Source organism: Polyodon spathula, unplaced genomic scaffold (genome assembly GCF_017654505.1).
Source record: "Polyodon spathula isolate WHYD16114869_AA unplaced genomic scaffold, ASM1765450v1 scaffolds_806, whole genome shotgun sequence".
In the NCBI taxonomy this organism is placed as follows: Eukaryota; Metazoa; Chordata; class Actinopteri; order Acipenseriformes; family Polyodontidae; genus Polyodon; species Polyodon spathula.
This window is the reverse complement of record NW_024472293.1, coordinates 201,370-212,031: the sequence shown is the minus strand read 5'-3', so window position 1 is coordinate 212,031 and position 10,662 is coordinate 201,370. Positions and strand designations below refer to the sequence as shown.

Here is a 10,662-nt window from a genome sequence, read left to right as displayed (position 1 = left end):
AACGCTGTAAGCGGTTAAGCGTTTTAGGAATCAGACACACACTGCAACGTTAACAACTCTTACTGCTTTGGAACTAGCAACGGCCGCCGTACTGGTAAGCTTAAACTATATTCATTAAAAAAAAAAAAGCATGCATGCGTTTGAAATTTGAATGCACATCATCTGCTAGGGCTGCTGGCATTCTCAGGAGAACTGCATTTTCTTGCCGCGATCCCCAACCCTTTCCCGTAGCCTCGTTTAAACTTGAGAACGACGGGTCCTGTTTACTGCTGCAGACCTTCGATTTGTTAGAGTGGAACTTTCCATCGCCACAGGTGACTGACACAAGTGATCGGAGCAGTCATTCAGAGTGGTGACCTAAGATCATGAAAGGCAAACTGTGGCCATAATAATAATAATAATATCGTATTGCAGAAAGTTGCAGGTATTCCAATACATCGCCTGAAACATAACTTCTCACCTGGGTTAATGAAACTAGTTTTTCCCCATAAGCCTGTAATTACTGCTTTCTCCATCCTTAACTTGAAACTGCTTTGTGTGTGTTAATGTGGAAGGTGATGTATTGTTGTTGACGTTAGTTTAAAACGCTTGTCATTAGATACTGTGACGTCACAACACTTCCAATTAGGGACTTTCAAACATTTGCGTTTCTGGCTTTTGTGTTCTTGTGGAAATGTTGTGAGGTTTTGTAACTGTTTAAAAATGGTATTTAAGTAGCTATCATGCTGTTGCATTTTTTGTGTGTGTGTGTTTTTTTTTTTTTTTTTTTTTTTTTTTTTTGCTGCTTTGCCAAAAAGACAGCTGTGAAAATTGCAAGCCTCCGCAATATTTACGCGCGAGCTCGTGTACTGTAGCTAATAGCAACTACAAAAACTCTTCGGCAAGCGCAGGGTGTGTGAGAATGCTTTCAGCGTCACGTGTTTCACCTGTGCTCTGTGCTAATGCTGCAACAGGTGCGCAAAACGACGTCACCATTCTACCTTGACCGTACGGCTCTGCTCAACATTTTGAATAGCCAATGGCGTGTTTGAATTCGGCACAGCGCTGACTTTTCTGCTAGACTGATGACGTACCCTCTGGAAAGCAAGAGCCCAGGATTTAGCAGCAGGTGGGGTGGATGCGTAGTTGAGCGATGGTACAGTGGGACGATTCGTTCCTAAATTTTATGTCTTAGTTTCTATCTGGTCAACTTTTTTTTTTTTTTTTTTTTTTTTTTTTTTTTTTTTTTTTTTAGTTTGAAATGGAAGTGATCCCATGCACTTAATGATTTTAAAATATAATAATGTCTTTTAAATTAAAAGGTATGACACATGAACAATATTATATGTATTAATTGTATTTGACAATTGGACTAATTATGCAGTTGGTTCCAGTCTTTGTGATGTGCAGATTAAGCAAATTCATGTGCTGATTCCACTTCCCCAGTGCAGAGTGATTAGAGACTTGCACTAGCCAGGCTGCAGCCAGTCCTGGGTTTCAGACCCTCAATTAAGGCATCTTTTAATTCAATGACCAGGAGCCAGGACGTTTTGCAGTCAGACCCCTGTAGAATAACTTCTTCCTCCCCTATAGCTGTTTGAGCAACTCCTAATCTCAAACCTACCGACCCGGGTGAGACTTATTGGTGCTGTGTGAAGTGTGATTAAATTCAGAGGAGATTTAGCAGCTGGTCATCTTAATAATTAACCTAATCCAGGACTTTGGGGGCAAGAGAAGTGAATTGCTACTCATTTTGATCTTGTGTTTTGTGACTGGACAGTTAATCTAGCTGGCAGTCTCTCCTGATTGAATTCACAGGCTCAGTCTTGCTGGAGACAGGCACCGTATGCTTAGCATCTGTCTTGGCAGGTAATTTTGAAATTCCCCTAAAAAAATCCCTGATGAAACTAATCCAGTTTGTCATCTTTTGGCATCCACTAATCTCTCCCACTCTTGCAAAAAAAAAAATGCAATAATTCCAAACTGCAGACCAGCAAACAAATCAAACCCATCAACTCCCATCTAATCAACTCCCAAAGTCTCTTCAGTATGAGACACTGGAGACACTGCAGAAGCCTACGGTGAACATTTCTTACTTTAATTGAAGTGCCATATGGTTTAAATAGTTGTGTATTGGGCTGGGTTATGTTTTTAGATTGCGAGGCTTGCAGTTTGTGTTCCCGTGTGAGTTTGTTCCTGGTCGGTCTAGACTGCAGATTAGGGGTTGAAGCGTCGTTTCTTGTGTTTTAAACTCAGCAAACTGTGTTAATGCCACATGCAGTGTGCTTCCACTGTTTAGGCTTGGGAGGGAAACCGAACCTGAATTTAATGTGTTTCTGGGCATCTCTCTGTTTTGTGGTTTTGCGTACAGAAAGGTCAGTGTTTCTCTGAGAACAGCTTCAGACATTGAGGACTGCTGGCGTTTTGTGTTCTGTGTCTTGTGTTGGAGATAACGATGGAATTTGATTTGTCTCATGGCATCCTGATTTCAATTTAGTGTAACTACAAGGGGGGGGGGCTCCAAATACTTGGAAAAGCTTGAGGGAGGGGTGGGGGACTTTTCAGATCCAATTTCAAAATGCCTGTTATCTATTTTCGCTCCTGCCTGCACCCCTGTGACAAGAGAGGAAATAAAACTGACTCTGTCTGACAAGAAGTCTCTGACTTGCAAGAAACCGGGTGTTTCGTTTTTTTTAAAGCCGGTTTCAGAAAGGGAAAGTGAGTGTTCTTTTTAACAGCAGTGCGGGAACTCCATTCTTACCTGGAATAACTTATTAATATTCCCCACTGGGGAGAGGAATACCTGTCTTTAAAGGACAGCATTTCACTCGGAGAAATGGTCTAATAATCTTCCTAGTAGAGATGCAACAAAATAAGACTTGCGATCAGCATGGCAATTTTGAGTTAATCCATTCATTCATCTGACTTGGAGCCATATATCTATTTATATATTAAAATGATGTAGCTGTATTTGAAGGCTTTAGTAAAGACTATATTAGTCTTCCCCTTTCTCTGTAGCATGTTTTCAGTTGAATGTTATGTAATTCTGGACTAGCAGGTTTGAGTGTGTAGTTCCTGTGTTTTTTTTTTTTTTTTTTTTTTTTTCCCAGTCTGTTGTCAATCTATCTTGAAGGTTGGGATGCCTTTTGACCTACAGACTGGTGTAAACACACACAGTGCAGGTTCAAATCGGTACGGCTGTTATTTATAACAATCACTGCGTGCTTGGACAGATCTCTTTGGCTTACAGGAGGAAGTGGTGTCATCTTTGTGGAATTTTGCAAAATAGAATCGTAATAAGCTCCCGGCTGTACTGGAGGGTGCATTTACAAGAAGCCTGGTTTCATAACCAATATGCGATCCAGCCCTGACCCAAGCTTTACCAACAGTCAGAAGGGTAGGGCTCTTTATCCATGGGTAAGGAACATTAGGTCAATTTATCAGAAGTCTTTAATAGTTGGATGGGGTGGATTGTACCCTTGAATATTATTTTTTAGTTTTACAAAAACAAATCTATCTAAACGGTAGCAAAGGAATTGGGAGGGGCTCTTGATGCATTGCTAACGTCTGGCCAACCAAAGTGATCATGACAACTGTCTTGTACGCGTCCTGCTCTGTCCTTTGGATGACACGTAAAACAGAGTTCCTATGGTAAGCGACTCTGCAGCAGAACAACAGAAAAAATGTGTGGGCTCTTTAAACTGACCTCCTCAATCCTGCCCTTAAGTTCATGAGCTGAATGTGGAGTTTAAAATGAGTCACGCTAATGATCCTTGCTGGGTTGTTCCTATTGTTGGCTGAGTCATTTTCTTCCTTACTTACCTCCCTTACAAAGCCTTGGAGTAAAACATTAACCTCCTAGGACTTTTATAATGTCATGTGATTAGTCGGGACTCTGCTCCCAACAATTAGGCTAGGGCGTTTTTGCCAAAGGATCTGTATGCAACAGCTTTGCATGTGCAGTTGAAACCTGCAGACTCCACACAGATAAGGCTGGCAATTGAATAGACATTTAAAATGGCTGTGTAAACAGTTTAAGCTACAGTCTTCATGTCCAATGAAGTAGATTCCATTTGGTGTGGACTGTCGTGTTTTTTGCATTTTCCTTCAATAACCGGTATTCGATTTGAGACTAAAGGGTGTTCCTTAATGTGCAACTCTGCAGATACAGGCAGCATTTTCCTTTTCAAATCCGATCCACATATGCATCACAATAAACTCTCCCTCCCTCCAAGTTTAAAATGCATTATGTAACGTTTGCACAAGGATTCCTTTGACTCCCATCAATGAGCTTGCTTCCTTCAGCTGTATAAATAGCGTGTGTGTTTCCTCCAGGAGAGGTGGAGGGAGCTTGCTTAGCTATGAGGACGTGCGCGCGCTTCATTGTGAATAAACTGATGTTGCGTTTACCCAATCCGGTAGCTGCTGTCCTGCGCTTTGCTCTGTGCTTCCAGTGCACGCCAGCGTCTTAACTTGCTGGTTTAAAAACTCTTGCTAGTCCTGCACCCAGTCCTGGGGGAGTTCTGACATCCAGGACTAGTGTGAGTTTCCTAGGGATGTAGTTACTGTAACTGTAGCTTGTGAATCCTGGTTAAAAATTAACAGGGAGGTTTGGATCATTGGGGACGAATGAATTTGCACAAAGATTTTCCAACCTGTGCCAACTGTTAATGTTCCTGTCTTTATGACTAAACTATAACACGCATATAAAATAGCCAAGAGGTGGAACATTAATTGCTGTCTGTTTTAAAACTTTTCCCAGATGTATCGTAGTTGGCAATCTGTTCCTAACATTTTTTTTAAATATTTTCCAGTTGCTCTGCTTTTTTTTTTTTTTTTTTTTTTTTTTTTTTTTTTTTTTTTTTTTTTTTTTTTTTTTTTTTTTTTTTTTTGTTTTTTTTTTTTTTTGTTTTTTTTTTTTTTTTTTTTTTTTTTTTTTTTTTTTTTTTTTTTTTTTTTTTTTTTTGTTTTTTTTTTTTTTTTTTTTTTTTTTTTTTTTTTTTTTTTTTTTTTTTTTTTTTTTTTTTTTTTTTTTTTTTTTTTTTTTTTTTTTTTTTTTTTTTTTTTTTTTTTTTTTTTTTTTTTTTTTTTTTTTTTTTTTTTTTTTTTTTTTTTTTTTTTTTTTTTTTTTTTTTTTTTTTTTATAAATTGTTTTCAACCCACCTGCTGCCATCCACTGCAGACCTCGTTTGCATTGCATCAGAGAATTAGGACTCTGTGATTTGAATACATTGGTACAATAAAGCCTGCTACCCTGGCTAGGAGAGCTACTAGGCTTTGTCACTCTTCCAGCTTGTGGTCTCTTGGGGTTTGCAAAGAGAACATTTCTCTACAGTGCCACCGTTCACCAGCTCCTCACTCTGCAGCGAACATTTCACCTGAGGGTTGTATTGATAATGGAATGATACTCCTGTTGGACTGCACCATTGTGGGGGGGTGGGGGGTTATTTTATAATTGGCCAGGAGTTTGACGTTTTTAGAGTTTTGCTTGAATGTTTGACTGTGGTCAGATATGCAGACCATGCATTTGTAAATACTTTTCTTCATATAAATGTTGTTCACACATAATCTAGTACCCAAAGACCTAGTAATTATTATTTTTTTTGTTCAGGAATAGTGTGAAGAATGCAAGGATGAAACTCTCTAGAAACAGTTTCCCAAATGCTAACCTGTGTATTTGCATTGTTTAGAAATCCCCACTGTCTGCCTGGAAGGAAAGATTACTGAGGCTTTGTACCTGCCCAGGAAAGAAGCCTGCTCTGTTTGTAGAGCTGGGGAGAGGAGGAGGAGGAGGAGGAGGAGGAGGAGGGAGGGGGTATGTCAATGACAAGTCACTGCAGCCTGGGGATACAATTACACCATGATGTCATTGCCAGAGCCTGATTACACAGGGTTTGACTGACCTGTGTTTTAAAAGCTGTGTCATGTGTTTTGGGGTGGGGTGGGGGGGTGGTGTGGTGTGGTGTGTAAGTCACTTGTGGTGAGGAGCAGGAGTGTAATGAGATGAAGGTTTGCAATTCTATACACATCACGATACAGGAGATGGGTTACTTCGATGCACCATAATAAGCTCAAATGATCATTAATGAAGGTCTGTTTTGTTAAGACAAATCTATTGAGTTTGGGAGAGAGTATTCACACCCACTATAAAACACTCATTTATTCTTTATTCAGGAACTACTTGGCGAACTACGGTGAGTCTTTCTCGGTCTTGTATCGCGATGTAAACCAAATTGTTCCATTCCAAGTTGCAGCAAGGGAAGCTGGATTCTGCTCCTAGCTGCAGATGTGTGTGCTGTTCTGTTTAATAGGTTCTCCCCACTCTGCACTCTCTGTGCGTTTGTCATCACATGCAGGTGAGGGTATGTGGGCGGGGGGGGGGGGGGGGGGGGGGGGGGGGTCGGTCAGGAGGCTGTTGAACTGGCTGTGCACGATCTCCACAGTGCTGTCTTTTTTGTTGTTCATCACAAACCATGCTTGAATACCAGGCACTACTGTTTACTGAGAGCACACACGCAATAGACAGAGACTGATTTTAAATACATCCTAAAACTGCTGTGTGGTGCGGAGTCAGCACTGTGGGTTAAGTGCGCTGGGTTTGGACTGAAGAGGTGGGGAGGTAGCACAGTGCTGTCTGTCGCTGTTAGATGAATACCCTTGTTTAGCTGAGCGCTGTCAGAGCTCTCTGTCTTTGCCTCTTGCCTAGTGGGTCTGGGGGCGGGGGAGAAGGCAGTATTGTATTTCCTAGATTTCGGTTTCCCTTTTCAAAGCTTCTACGTTCAGCAGCTGCGGTATTGAGCTCTTGCCAGGCAGCAAGAAGCTGCCGCCGTGCTGCTGCTGCACTGGTCCCCTGATCACTATTATTATTATAATTATTTATTATGGCAGTGTACTGCACCATGTTTATAAAACCTGACGCCCAATAGCAGGCTTCAAAGCAGAGGAATTGTACAGTATTGGTGTGACACATCAGGTGAAGGAATCACAAGAGGTATGGGTTATCTATCGTCTTACAAGACTAACGTAGTTCAGCAAATGACCACTTTGATCTTTTTATGCATCGTACAAATAGCCCATCACAACCTGGACTAGGACAGCGTTCCACCCCAACTGTACAGGTCGCTGTCCTAGACCTGACCTGCTGGGTTACATCATTCTTTGAGGACATTTTACAATTGTGTTTTGGGGCTGAATTTAATCGTCTCCTATCGGGCTGATTTCCGTGTGTCTACTTGTGAAAACTGAACCGTTTTTGGGTCGGCGGATGTTTTTAAATGCTCTTGTCTTCCAAGATCAGCGAAGCTATTTGTCACAAGTCCAGTGCAAGCGGAGAGTGCTCTGAACGGCTTCCTGTCTTCCTTCTCTTGGAGTACGCCGGCGTGCTTCGGTGACACACGCCTCTCTCTAAGGGACGACAGTGAGACTGCGTCATTTCCCCTGTGCCTCTGCATTTTGAATGGGCTGAACCAGGCTGATCTTGATCGGCCCTTCTCAGGACAAGCCAGCTAAAGAAGGCTGTGTTGGTAACAGAATAGCAATTCGTAATAGAAACTGGGATGAGAACATTCACCCTTTTTAACTGGACTCTTGTCTGATTCTGCCCTGAAAATCTGCTTGGGCAGTTGTTGTCTACACACGCATGGTTCAGGACTCTCGTGCCTCCACTGCCTGCCTGGTTTGGGATGCAGGCACCTCCATATTGTAGAACAGGAATGGCTGAATACAAAATTCAAATGCAAATTGATACAAAATAGAAGCGGCTGAGATTGCTCATATAAATGGCTGTTGCACAGGACTGATTTGCACCTGCTGCAGATGGAAAGGACAGCTGCAGTTTTTAAATGCTTGTTCACATCCCCACCTCTCGATGGACTGTGCCAAAACGGTACTCCAGAAAGCTGCCTACTAGAGAGGCCTCTTGGCAATTCATTAACAAATGCAAATTCCTATTGCTGTACTCCTTACTGGCAGAATCCTCGCACACTTTATTTTTTGCAGTGTTAACATTCCCATGCAGATCTGAGCTCTTTTGCCCTTCGGACATTATCCCCGGCTACCACAGCATGAAAATAACTCTGCAATTTAATAAGAGACTGGACTTGGAGTGCTTTAATTCAAGCAGGGTGGAGCTTCACAAAGCAACGTCCTGATCAGTCAAGTATTTAAAGTGATCTGCAGAACAAGCTCTAAATAGGGACGACTACTAAGAGGAGAAATGTGACGCGATGCATTTTGCAACAAGCTTGCAAGATGGATTTAAAAGGCTGGGATGGTCTATATATTGCTCTAATGCTTCAAATGGAGCAATTTGTCCTGAAATAGACAGACAATGGATCTGCCCCTTCTCTTGTCTAGCTGGTGGAATGGAGCAGGTATTTCAGGTGTGTTTAAAGGGGAGGGGCTATCAGAAGGGGGTGGGGCAGTCCTTGCTTGAGAACCGCTCCCCTGTCTCCTGACCAAGGCTTCTGAAGCACACGGGAGCAGCAGACTGGGGAAGAGGAGGACTTGCTTGAGGGGAAACCTGAGCAGTGTTATCAGCTTGACCTCCCTCCCTCCCTCTCTTTTTATACAGGTTTATATAAAGGGAGGAGCTAGCAGCTGAAACAGGTAACTACAGAGAGAGCAGGTACACACACAGGTGCGTACTGAAGTGGAACTAGCTGCGAGGACACCGGGAGCCAAGAAGAAACGACCTACACACTCTCTACTACAAATACAGGTACGTTTCTAACCAGAGCTTCAGGCTTTTCTGGGGGGGGAGGGGGAATTATTTTCTAAATGGAAGCAAGTAGAGTACGAGGCTGTGGCCAGCCGTCTTGCTCCTCCAGTTAGTTCAGCATTGGATGTAGAATTGGGTTTCCTATTGTAGGTTTCTCCCCTGCTGTTTTCTGAACGGGTGATATTTTGCTGGCAGGGTATGCACTGTGTAGGGTTTTTATATTGTAGCCAGAGTTGACTAGTGTGTCGCTCGGCTGTTGATCTCCTTTATGTTCAATAATAAAGTTTCTAATTATCTGTGTCTATCGAATGTTGTAATTGACTATTCAGTGAACTATCGAACCTAATTGCCAAGAATCTAACTCTGAACCAACTTGTTTGGGAGGGTCACAAAGCAGGGGTGTGTGTGTTTTTGTTTGTACCGTGTGTCTTGATTGATTTACATGCTTTGAAAAGTAAGGTTTGGCAACACTGAAGTGCATTCATACATTTCTTCCTGAATAAAACTAGACAGCTTGCGTCATTTCGCACCCCAGCTCGGCTGATTTTCTTTACTTGTTGGAAAGTGAAAGCTGTATTGGGAATATTGGTGAATCCCTTTGCCTTGGATTGTGTTGCACCTGCTGGTCTTGTAATTGAATTGACAGCAAAATCGGTCTCTCCATTCGTCTGAACTGCTCCGTGCAGGACGCCCGCCCCACAACAGTCTAGTCAGAGCCTAGAGCCACAACAGAGCATCTGCCTGCCTGTAAAATACATTGTGAGCGCTGGTGCGTTCAGTTTCAGCACCGTCACAATTCAGCCGTTTTGATTGAATTCATTGTTGGAAAGGACGCCCAACTTTCACAGATTAGAAACATTTAATGCTGTCTCTATTCCAGCCTGGAGAGGCCCTACCAGACAGAAAGGAACATTTAAAATGAGCCCCTCTTAAAAAATGAATTGTAAAAATAGATAACGATCGTTTTTGTTCCCTCGCTTTCTCTTCTGTAATAATTCTCATTGAAGGTCGGAGTTGTGGGTTTAGATTTACACTGGAAGGAATGTTGTTTAAGAGTGGGTTTGTTTTAGAAGATTGTTGTATTTATTAAGGGGAAAGGGACTTGTTGACGTGCTTTGTAAAAGTGATTTATTTTTCTGTATCCATGCCCTTTTTACGAATTCAATATTTTAAAAACCGTATACTTTAGGGACGTGCATTAAGCCTATCGGCAGATATTTTAGTAAATCCATTAACGCTCGATTTTTAACCACTAGAAAAGCTGTCCTCCCTCTCCTTTTTACAATAGAGTGCCAACCAATGGCAATTAACTTCTACACAGAGTGTTTTAAAAGCTGATTTTTGAAAGAATGTTTTCCTCTCGTCTGGGGCGCTGACATTTATTTTTGTACTGGTGTGAAGCGGGACCAGTGTGTGGTTTTATTGAATCCTGTGGAAATTCAGTAGTCTAAAAGCATCTCTCCCCTGCGTGAAGTTTAAATCCGGTTTGTTTGGTGCTTTTTTTTTTTTTTTTTTTTTCTAAAGGGAACGATGCAACTGTGTTTTGTGATTAGGACCCCTCTGCTTATCGGGTCCCCTGTTTGTACAGTTACCGGACACTCCCAGCTCTATCGGCACAGTAGTCACATCGATTAATTAGACAGTGTTTGAAACAAAAGCTCCAAACCCTGCCCACAGCAGGGGAATTCATGAAGCACACGTCATGTGTACGGGCTTCTGGCACCTGCTCTGCTTGGGTGCTTTCCTGGAATGTTTTTAAAGATTTGATCACTTTAAAAACCAGGACTGGGGGGGGGGGGGAGTAATTCTACAGTGCTCCCTCTATTTGATTTTTTTTCGTGTGAATGTCAGATAGCAAAATAAAAGAACACTGATCAGCTGGCACAGGAGAGGGGGGAGGCAAAGTCCAGGCTTCGCCATTCAAACCCACGCAAACAATCATTTCACCACCAATCACACAGCCC

At 42.1% G+C, this 10,662-nt stretch overlaps 1 protein-coding gene across 7 annotated transcripts in view; it reads left to right on the top strand.

The window, feature by feature from the left end:
- lima1a (LIM domain and actin binding 1a) overlaps window positions 1–10,662 on the top strand; it is a 31,856-nt gene continuing 21,194 nt past the window's right edge. For 3 of the 7 annotated variants that reach the window (XM_041241687.1, XM_041241688.1, XM_041241684.1), the window contains exon 1: window positions 8,451–8,698. The gene's annotated coding sequence lies outside the window, so the exon portion shown is untranslated. Of the gene's footprint in view, window positions 95–8,449; window positions 8,699–10,662 lie in introns of those variants that run through there. The other 4 variants (XM_041241690.1, XM_041241689.1, XM_041241685.1 and 1 more) reach the window with 3 other exon arrangements.